Genomic DNA, 12,133 nt, shown 5'->3' with positions numbered 1-12,133 from the left:
AATAAATGCTATCCAAGTGGGCTTTTGGGAACAAGCCTCTGCAAATTAGCACTGGATCATACGCCCATGAAACCAAACAAATCGTTTCGATAACACAGAACTGCTTCATGTCGCTAGCGTTCAGCAGCATCAAGTGGAGAATTCATGAGTGAGGAAAAGGTTAACGTGTGCTTTGTTGGTTTAATGGTTTACATTTGCCTGATTAGACTTAGGAATCTGCCATCCAAAGCACAGCCTGCAACAAAGCTACAGGCCAGTTCTAAAAACTGAAACTTGGGGCTATTAAGGGAACGTAAGTAAAGTAAGCGATGTGGACATTTCTCAGAACATCTTCAATCTCAAAAACTCTTTTTTTGTCCATTAAAATTGCAAATATTGCAGAACAATGAAGCATTCAAAATAAAATTTAACCTGGCACTTAGCCGCTTCTCTCAGTATCATAATCACCATATCCTTTCTGTACATGCTGCTTAGGATATCTATGCAACCTCCACTGAGGGAGACTCGGAACGTGACTGGTGCAGGAAGACTCAGCTTCCCCAGTGCAGCTCTCTGACTTTCCTCCTCAGCACCGAGTCCTCCAGCATTCCCGTGAGCTAAATATTTCTCTTCCCAATAACGATGACTCGGGGCAGGCTAGACTTGTGAAAAGAACACACACCGTGCAAGATTAATTATGCCTCTATATAAGATCCTTCCCCTTGGCATTGGCTCAAACAACCAGTTCCACTCTTCCCCCATCCTTTCCCCCACTTATAGTCACTACCCGGTTTATTTTTTTAATCCTGGGAAACTGTAATCATGTTCGTGCCTCAATTAAAACAGTGAAAACAAACATGGGGGCACAAAATCATTGTCGAGGAAAATATTTTGCTTCTAACTTCATGATTCATTCAATAACCAAGATTTAAGACGTGCTGACTTAAAAATATTAAATGACTTTTCCAAAAAAAAAAAAAAAAAAAGGTATCCCACCCTCCCTAATTCGCTGTCTTATAGGTTGATTTCATAGCAGGCCAGGATAATTTGGTTTTCAGTTAACCTAACGTGGTGACAGAACTTGGTGACAGCATGATTCCTGAAGGTGACAGTGGTGGGATGTCACACACAGTGAGCTGAAACGCCAGTGCTGTCCTGTCACTGCTAACCACTGAAGCATCTAAGCCAAGGTCCTTGGCTACCACCAGAAATTCATGTCCCGGCCCCAAGCAGTGGGTCTGTAACACCTCCTTAAACAAAGGATTAAACTAGACTCTTGAGAATTACGTTTTAATCTTCCAGTGAGGAATAAATGCTACAGAGCAGAAAAACTCACATTAAACAAAGTCAGAGTAAGAAAATATTGCCCAAATGCAGGAACCTTTGGAGTGAATTCCACACTGGAAGCCTACAGGTTACAACATGGAACTGATAAAGGTCTCCTTTCTCAGACTGATATTTGTAGCACCTTCCCCGTGATTCTTCATCATAAAATTTATATAAATAATAAATCTCTTTAAATGCATGTTGTTAGTAATAGTAATGGCAATATGCTTTCTTATTTTAAGTTGGCAGATGAGAGTCGGTGGGATGGCCTGAGTTCCTTCCCTAAGACCCATAGAGAAAAGAACTGATTCACACTGGTTTGTTTCTTCGCTCCACACATACACTATAACACACCTATATGCATATAGACACACACATGTATGCATGCACACTTGCATGAACACAAAAACATTTTTTTACTTAATGTAAAAAGTAAAACGGCATCCAAAAAAATTGGCTTTCCATATCATCCCCACCCAAGTAGTGAACAAGCAACCCAAAAACTGATTCCACAAGCTTTGGTGCATCAATGTGTAGCGGTCCTAGTGGGTTTTATTACTTAACAAACCAGCTCTGATGATCCCTGGAGTATATTGAAGATTCAGTCAGAGAAGAGTCAGGTCAAGGAACTCATCGAGGCCAGTTCAAAGACACCGTGTCCCAAATAACGACAGTAAAATCATCCCTAAAGAAGACCCTGGATTACTTCAGGAAAGAAGACAAATGGTATACCCAGTTATAGTCACCTAGTAGTCAGAAACCTGACAACTTTTTTTTTCCACAATAAGATGAGGTGGCCAATGTTGGAATTGTCAGTTTTTTTCCAAAGACCTATAAGAAACCTTTTGTAGCCAGAAGTCCATGTCAGGAAGAGAAGTATCACTATTAGGGACAGTCCACAATGAAAGCCTGGTCCAGGAAGTGTTCCCAATATGTATCAGAAAGAAAACAGTGACTCCTTTCTAGCCAAACCTCCAGTGAAAAACTGATTTGACTTCAGCTCCCAAAGAGTAACTTTGGTGTAGATTGCCATCCATATTGAGAGTCACACACTGACCAATCAGGACCACCCTCATTTCCACGGCAAGCACTGCATGGTGAAAACCCTAACTGAAGAGAAGATAACCTCCAAATAAAAATTTCTACAGAGTGTTGTGACTACGTGTGATGAAACTAGAAATGGGACCACGAGAAGAGGAAAAGAGGTTTCAGAAATGTTTTAGAGAAACTAGCTGGCAGCCAGGTGATTCTTTTATTGCTGCCCATGCCCACTTCTTCCTGTAAGAGTACTCAATAGACATATTTTTCTACTCTGGCCTACAATGAGTGGATTCATTCACCCCCTTACCAAACCCCATCACATCATCAACAATGGTAGTTCCAAAAATAAAATTTTATTAGTCTACCCTTTACCTCCAGTTCAGCCATTACCATGGGTGCACTTAATGTCTATGAACATGAATCATCAAGAACTGCCTGCAAGCTCCCAAATGCTCAACTCCAATTGCATTCGCTTCAGTTCTTCTTTCATCACCCACTTTAGGTCCAACATCACCCAAAAGTGCTCAGGCGCTGGCGTCTTTAGCATTAATATCCTGCTCTCTGACCACAACCCCCAATCCTTCCAGCGTGCCTGCATATTTTTACCCAATTCCCACTCTAAACTCATTGGCAAGATAGTCAGTGGTTACATGTGTGGGCCCTTAAATCAGGCTGCTTGGACCCACATCCTCCTTCAGTCACTTCCTAACTGGGTAAATGTGGGCAAAGGCCTCAATTTTCTCATCTAAAGAAAATGGAATTCTGCTTAACCCAGTGGATGCCTGCAACTTTCCGAACATGTTTGCAAAGAGGGAACTAAGATCATTCAGAAGATGAAACGCAGTGAGATGGCTGCACACAGTAGGTTCTGATTGAATAAAGGTAACCTTTTGTTTACTCATTCCTACCTAGGCTTATTAATTTTCTCCTTATTTCTTTCATAGCTATCCTAAAATCTGTGTTTTATTGTTTTCTTTTTCCCATATAACATATGATAAATTTAATGAAATAACTCCTCTGTCTGATACCAAGACTTTGGAAAAATGATTATAGTGGCATTTCATTTGTATTTTAATAAATAAAGCTCGCCTGAAGATCAGAGAGTAAAGCAGTCCTACTGGTCACCCTTATAGACCAGGCAGTGGTAATACACACCTTTAATCCCAGTAGCCACACTAGTTACCATAGAAACCATGCGGTGCATGCCTTTAATCCCAGCCCTAGAGAGGATTATAAAACAGGAGGAGACAGCCCATTAGGCACAGTCTCATTCTGAGATTCTTGAGGCAAGATTGTCATTTTCAGACTGAGGTTAAGAGTCAGTGGCTGGCTGCTTTGCTTTTCTGGTCTTCAGGTCGAACACCAATAACTCTCTGAGTTTTTATTAATCATCCATCAAATAATGGGAAAATATTTCACTGCAACAATGAACACAACCATAAATTGAATACTTTCTGAAGCAACTGTGCTGTATCTATTGCTCAAGAGCCTTTTAATTGTCCATTACTAAACAATAGCTCTAAATAATAACCATGTATACTGCAATCTTTCACCATGTTATTCAAACATCCTCTATTGTCTCCTTTCTATGAAAAAAATAAAATTATACTGCTTTGAGAATTATTTTTCTACATGAATTATCTTTCTTTTCCATTGTATTTTCACACTTCTTTCTCAGATTTTACCAGAGCTTTCAGAACACTTAGGGAGACAGCATAAATGGGAGCCCAGAAGCAATACCTTTAGAAACTTAAAAATTATAAATTGATCTAGTGGAACCTTCTTATTCAATTCAAAATGTGGCAACACCAACCAGATTTATTATCCTAGATAAAGCAACACCCACCTCCTAAATGACAGAAATGAAAGATATAAAACGAGTGTTTGAGAAAAGGATTCCAGTCAATAAGTGCTAGCTGTCCGTGAAAGATTAAGTGAGCCACACAAACTTTTTAATGTCCTGACCTTAGAGAGTTCTCAGAGAGGAATTTAGGAAAGAAGTCCAGAGTCTTCCTGAGGCGAGGGATGCACCTGTTAGAGCCCATGGAACAATGACAGAGGGAAGAAAAACACTTAGAATCAAAACTATGAAAGTCAACAGAAAATCTCAAAAGTTACACAAAGAAAAAGTGTACGTGTATGAGGAAACTATCCAAGGCAGGGAGAAAACTCCGGGAACATTGCTGGCACTAACACATTATCGGGGGGGGGGGGGCTCACTCACCAATGATGTGTGGGATGCTCAGGAAAGACTGTCTCAATGATGAGGAAAAACTAACCCTAGACTAGGTCAAATAACCCTGGAACAAGTCATACTTGGAAAAGCCAGAAGCAGCAGCCTAATTAATTCACGTAAAGTTAATTAATTTGTTGAAATAAACACTGGAATGAAGCTCAAAAATAATTATAGGGACTTGAAATTTCTTCTGAATTAGAAGGGCAAATTCTTACTAACAGAATCTGTTTATCAAACCTACCAAGACTCAAGAACCATGCCGACATGAGAAGAGTAAATAAAACAGAACTGTGTTAGAAAGAGCAATTTATGTTAGAATTATGAGACCGTTAAAATGTTTATAATTATATTGTGAACTAGAGATAATAAAGATATAAAATATGTGCCCAAGTCTAATTTATAAAGATTAAAAATGTCACTAATGAGGTATTATCAATTATCAGTAGATGAAACATTGTAGGAAAATATTAGCAAATTGGCAACATAATTAAAAAAATGTTAAAAATCAAAGAGGAAAATAATATAAATACTACACAGTACAACTCAACAGTATAAAACATTAAGAAACCTGAACACAAAAGTGTGAAAGAATATTTGTGAAACACCCCAAGCAACACCATACTGCACACTCTTTTCAAAAGCAGAGTGTTTGCCAAAAAAAACCCTAGTTGAGCCATAAAACACGTCTCCAAAACTCATAAAAAAGTATATTATTTGACCACAATGGAAATAAGTTAGAAATTAATAAAGATATCTGGAAAATCTTCAATTACTTAAAATATTGCACTTGTCTAAATAACCCATGAGTTAAAAGAGATATAAGGAAAATTAGAGAAACATTGTAAAAACCAATATGGCAGGAGGTCTATGCCAACCAAGAACTGCATCTTAAGTCTCTGTAGCTTGAAAGTGAGTAGAAAAGTTTGAATTCAGAGATTCTTAGTCATTCAATAAATATCAGTCAGATTCCTTGCAAAAGGTATAGATTTGGCAATCTGACAGGTCATCTTAAAGTCTGACTCTGGAAAAACACTCTATTTTTCTGGGCCTCAGAACAGCACAGGCACATATACATTCAGCTTACTCCCATCACAAAATAAACACCACCAAAGCCTTTTCACTCAGCATACCCATTTTTGTTCCTGTTGCATTCAGTGAAATTTTTGGAAACTGTTACTACACTTGCTCTATCATCATTTTACAATTTGACTTGTTCCTCCGCCATCCACCAAAATCATTGCACATGCACCAACCACGGTCCCCTCATTCTCAGCTGCCATAAAGACTCGAGTATCTTGTTTGCCATCTTCTATGCCCATATTATAATCATCCCCTGTTGACAGCCTGCCCCTCTTGGGCATCCATCATAGCCAATGTCTTCTTCCCTTCCCTGGCCTGTTTATTCTCCCTAACAACAGGTGGCTTTCTGCAGCTGCTAGAATGAGTGGACCAGAACTTCCGTTTCATCCCTGATGTAAACAAAAAAGAAACAAAAATAAAGACAAAAAAGAAACAGTCCTGCAAAGTTGCATTCATCCACTGTGTCGGAGCTGCTCCAGGCTCCAGGCTCCAGTCTCATAGTCTTGGTCAGCGTCCACTGTTTTGGAGGAGCTCCAATCTCGAGTCTCATATTGTTTTGTTAGTCACTTTTCTTCACTGCTATTTTACTCATGTTCCTAAAATGTCGATTTGGTCCTAAAACACATTTCTCCATAACAATCAGGGCAATCAATACCCCCTAGCAGGATAGGCGGCATTATTTTCTTTCAGTTCTTACCTACCTTTCTAGTTTTGCTTCTCATATCATATGCGTTCTCTGTTTTTAGGTAACAGCCACCTAACCCAGTCATCATTCCTCTGCCTGAGTTCTGGTTACAGGTGACAGTCACCTAACCCAGTCACCTGCCTCTAGCGGACATGACTGTCTTGCAGTTTGCTAGCTCCCCAACTCCTCGACTTTCGAGATTCTCTTCGTCATTTAAATGAATCGGTTAGGTCAGTATCACCTACTCTATATCACATGCATATTTAGAAAATACTAATAGCAACCTTTCCATAAGTGTTCATCATTCCCCTGATCTCAGTATTTACCCCTCCATGGTAAACAATGTTCCTATTAGATTAGGACCAGAAAAGTACTATTACTATTACATATTCTAGAATGCTCTTAAAATTTCATATCTAAGTTTCAATGACAACCTCTCACATCAGTAGTTCAATAAGTCCCTCCTACTTGTCTACCTGTGGCCAGGAGAATGGCTGTGCTTATTGGGGTCTCTGATTAGCCCAGGTCTCGTTAGCAGGATGTTCTTCTTATCATGCACCTCTATGGCATGGGAGCAAAGGTCATACAGAGTGAGGCATAGGAAAGAATTCATGACAAACAAGAGATAAAGTTATATCTACCGACTGTCTCTAATTGCAGGCAAATATTAATAAGCATAACAGACCTTAGAACTATAAAACTATGACTACCTTCAGGGACTGACAAAAAGTCTCTATGATTTTTTTCCTTTAGTCTAGCACTTTTTGAGTATGAAATTGCTTTCAAATGAGTATACATTTGTTGAGTGAATACATGATGAAGACCTTTACAGAATATTCTAAAATATTGTAGGCCTAAGTCATTAGGCGATACAGTGTTGACACTTGAGAGGAAACCACCCTGAAGGAGAATTCACAAGGCTAATAGAATTTTCTCAAAATTTCTAAATTAAGTTTACAATGTATCCTTTTTATTTGTAAGTTTATATGTCAGTGTGACATTGAGTCAATGATAAATTGTTCAGCAGGAGATCACCTGATCGGATATCTTCTGTAAATATGTATGGGACTTGAGAACAGACTCATTCAGTCGGCTTTCTCATTCACAAATGTGTGTGGGCCCTGAGAATGGACTCATTCAGATTAATTTCTCATTCACAAATGAAAGATTAGTCTGTGAACTCATCTTCAAATTAGACTTTTCTGCAAAAATTATAAAATTTTATAAATTAAAATTTATAAAAGTCTTTATGTCTCTTTAAAATCTCAGGTATGTATTTCACTTGATCCCGTCATCCCTTATGTGTAACACACATGCTCAAATTAAAAATAAATTCTCATTACTCAAGAAAGGCACTCAAAAAAAGTTAAATTAATACCTTTTCTTCCCAAGGGTGCTTTCTCAATTCCTTTGTCTTGAGTGGTAGTTCAGAGATTGGGTGAAGACATTAGTGCATTAATTACTCAATTAATTAATTACCTTCATATATGTTAATTTTAAATGTACAGATTTTTAGAGAGTCAAACAGGAAAGAGAGCATTAATGTGACAGACAAAATAAAAAAATAGAATTATAGAAAATTAACATATATCCAGATGCTTGTTCCTAGAGCCCAAACACACACACACACACACACACACACACACACACAAACTGTTGGATCCACGACAAAGTAGGGTGTTTTAAAAGCAGTGTTATAAATTATCACAATGCGGAGATTAACAAAATTCTGAAGATCTTAGTAGTACATAAATAGGTACTTGGTTGCAGAAGTAGATGATGGGCTTAGAAAAAAAGAAGAGCAACTCCAAAGGATGTCTCCACTGATGTAACATTAATGATGTCTCATAGAATATGAGATTTTAAAATAATCAGCATTTTAAATGAACTCAGTAGTTATTAAATTACGTGGTTAATATGTTTTCATAGCTAATTAACCTTCTAATGGAGAAAGTTGGAAATCCTCATATCTAATGCTGATTTCTCTTGGATATAAATGATTAATGCACTGAATTTGACATGGCAAATGACTACATTATTAGATTTTCTCATTATCTAATAAAGTTTATCATATAATTATTTTAAAAATAACTAGCTATACAAAGTTATACCTTTGTAGGTTGTTCATCAACATACTGACCATGGCTATCATCAAGTGGAGAAATGAGGTTCAAGTGACCAGTTCTGTTGTTTTTTTTTTCTTTAACCCATATCTGAATTTTCTTCAATTAAAAATAATTTTGACAAGACACACTAAAAGGGTTTTGAAGTTATCAGTCTTCACTATTTGATTGAAGAGCTTTCTATAACTAGTAAGGTGTAGTTTTCCATATTGGTTACTTTCCTATCGTGATAAAATACCATGAGTTAAGATTTGTTTGTTTGTTTGGTTGGTTGGTTGATTGGTTGGTTGGTTGTTCAGTTGGTTGGTTGGCAAGGGTTTTGCAGTTTGGGTGGGTCTTTGGGGCACACTGTGCTCTAAGTCTCTATGTGGTTTCCCGATGAGACTAAAAAGACTAAGCTGAGCATACAGGAGTCTTTCCCAGCCACCTGTTTATAGGACTGTACTTACACAAAAGAATATAAATGTTTTCTGGAAATCTTTAAAGTGATTTAAAACCAAGTTGTATTTTCTCTCTTTTTTTCCATATATCTATAATGTCAGATATTTTTGCCTTATTTAGATAAGTTCATAATTCACAGTAAAATCCGTGGTATGCTTCTAGTGATTGCTTACATGCCACTTGAAATAGAAAAGCAAGAAATGTAAATAGTTTCCCCCATTTCTTCTGGCTCCATGTGCATACCCTATGAGCCTTTAAGTGTTCTTTTGAAGTCTAAGTGAAGTAGGCAATACTCTGCTCACTGATAACATTTTGAAGCTGTCTGACCAATTATTGCATAAAGATGAGCGTTTCACTTAATAAAGCCTTACAGTAACACAATTTGTTACACCATAATTAAAGATGGACACATCTGTTCCATTTTAATTCAAACCCCTTTGAACATAATTACATAAAGCTGCAAGAAAAGAAATTCTCAGTCTTAAATATTTGCAAGAGAAAAAAATCCATTCTGTCCACAGAGTCTACATGGTCAAAGGACAATTTGTAAAACGAAGTCAACTAGATGTCTCTACTTCTGTATCAAAGTATGCAATAAAACTAAAGCCCCAGATTAAAAAACTCTCCCCTTCTGAAAGCCACAATTAGCTAAGGGAAAGGAGGTGAAGGACAGTCAGAAAGTATTACTATTGCAATCCTTATAGCTCTACCTTTAGTATTCTCTTAGCTCACAGACATATTTTGTAAAGCAAAAAATAAATATTAAAAAGAAAAAGAAACTAAATATAAGAGCTATTCAGCCTTGGTGTGCTACTTGAATTTTTCTAATAAATATTAATATTTATGTCATGTTGATTTTATGGAGGATTTCCAAAACAATAAGAGCCTTCTTATAAGAGATTACCTATCATAGCCAGAATATTTTGTAACTTAGTAAAATCTGATGTTTAATTAAAGAAAACAGAGGTTCAGGAAACACCATTTCAAAATGAATTCTAAAAATCCAATAGCTTGCATTGAATGGCAAGCCATGAACACAAACATCTCTGAAATGCAAGCCATTCCTCTGTTTTATTTACATCTCTGTATCCTGAAGATGGCTTAATGAGGAGATGCAATCAGTAGTAGCCAAGCCGTGAGAACTTGGAGGGAACGGGTGGCACTAAGATTTATATAAATATTTGCAGAGGCCAGGAAGAGCAGATGCTCCACTAATCCAGACAATGTGTGCACACTTGATTTTAAAATAAAATACAACAGTTGAAAGCCAAAATGCAATTAATCAGAGGAAATGCTTTAATCAGCATCTTCTAAATCTTTAAAACGGCTGAAAAGATTAAAGAACCATAAATGAAATAAAAATACAATATTTGAAAGGAAATCAGAATTAGCCTATTCTGATATTTTTTTTTTATTTCAGATGTGGATAGAGCATCGAATTAACATGCATTTCAAATGGCTGCCAACTAGTGAAATTTGCTGGGTTTGAGGCACTAGATAAATCACCTAAGATGTGCTGTGTAATTTACAACATGGTAATGATAGCTTTCCCTTCACCATTAATTTATTATGGGAAATGTGTAGGCTTGCCATTATTGCCGATTTAAACACCTATCATCCTAACAATGTGAGACAATGTTTAAATAAGTATTGATTTCATATTAAAAGGCTACATGTATAGATTTTTATGTTTAAAATTTTGCATGTTAGGAATTAATATATTGAATCCATGTAGCTATCCAATTTGTTTCATATAAAGCAAAACAAATGTGATTAGCTTAGAATTCTGGGCTCATCTCTTCTACACTCTAAGCTAATGTTTTCTGCCCAATATTTAATGAGCTGCTCAATATGACCCCATAATTAAGGTTGAAGTTTAGGAAATAAACAGAGGGTTTTAAAGTAATATCTCAACAAAATAAAAAAACACATGTTTTCATTGAAAAATTCAAATATATAAACTTTTAAATCTCAAAGCATTAATCCTTTCCACAAAGAAAAGTTTATTGGTGATGAAAATTATTTCATATGTCTTACCAGGATATGATAAACAGATAATAAAATGATGGTGGACCCTGTTAGGGGAATGGGATTCTGTTTATTCTAATACCTTCAAGTAAAACTTGAAATTGGTCGCAACTCCCATTTCCTCCACCCCCCAAAAAATCAGGATCTACTAAATTTTTACCTCAAAATTTTGAGTGTGTAGGATTGACAAAAATAAATCTTCCATGTTTAATCTTGCAAAAATATTACAGAAATTGTCCTTATGGAAATATCAGAAGCCAGAATTTCTTATTGTGTGCCATCCTGTAAAGAAACATTAATAATAGAAAAGAGAACTGATTGACCTAAGAGAGTTCTTCTAAAAGCTAGACTGGGGAAATAAAAGCTTCCATGTAGCAATTTCTGTTATGTTCTATCATCGGCTACAACAGTCTACCAATTGCTAATGCAATCAAAACAGACAGGATACACATAAACTTTATTTAAATGGAAATCTCTTTTCCATTTAATGAATAGAGTAATGTGGGATTTCTCTCTGTATACTGCAATTACCACTGATTAATAAAGAAACTGCTTTGGACATATAGCAAGACAGAACTTAGCTGGGGAAAGGGGAACTAAACTGAATTCTGGGAGAATGTAGGAGGAGTCAGAGAGAAGTCATGTAGCCGTGCTGGAGACAGATGCAGGCAACAGACGCCGGACTTACCAGGTAAGCCACAACCACATGGCAATACACAGATTAATGGAAATGAGTTCATTTAAGATATGAGTTAGCCAGAAATACACTTCAGCTATTGGCCAAAAAGTATTGCAAATCATATGGTTTCTGTGTGATTATCTCGGTGCTGAAAAGCCAGAGAACAAGAGGCCTCCATACAACAACAGAGTTAACACTTTAGGTCTTCATACGTTGATGCCATCGCTACTAAGTACGGAAACAACTCAAGGTTGCCTGATTCCTACTCTGGGTCAGAATTCTGGTGCTGATGAGCTAAAAGGTTAAGACACCTCTTGCTTACTGATGAGAATAGTGCAGATGTGTGAATTAAGTGATTGTGGATTTTCTATTTCCATCCATTTGCCTGTAAACTTCAAGAAGTCCTTGTTTTTTACTGCTGAGTAGTACTCTAATATGTATATATTCCATACTTTCTTCATCCATTCTTCAATTGAAGGGCATCTAGGTTGTTTCCAGGTTCTGGCTATTACAAA

This window comes from Alexandromys fortis, unplaced genomic scaffold (genome assembly GCF_014885135.2).
Source record: "Alexandromys fortis isolate MF-2015 unplaced genomic scaffold, M_Fortis_MF-2015_v1.1 scaffold_4, whole genome shotgun sequence".
NCBI classification, from domain to species: Eukaryota; Metazoa; Chordata; class Mammalia; order Rodentia; family Cricetidae; genus Alexandromys; species Alexandromys fortis.
This window is presented reverse-complemented; position numbering follows the sequence as displayed.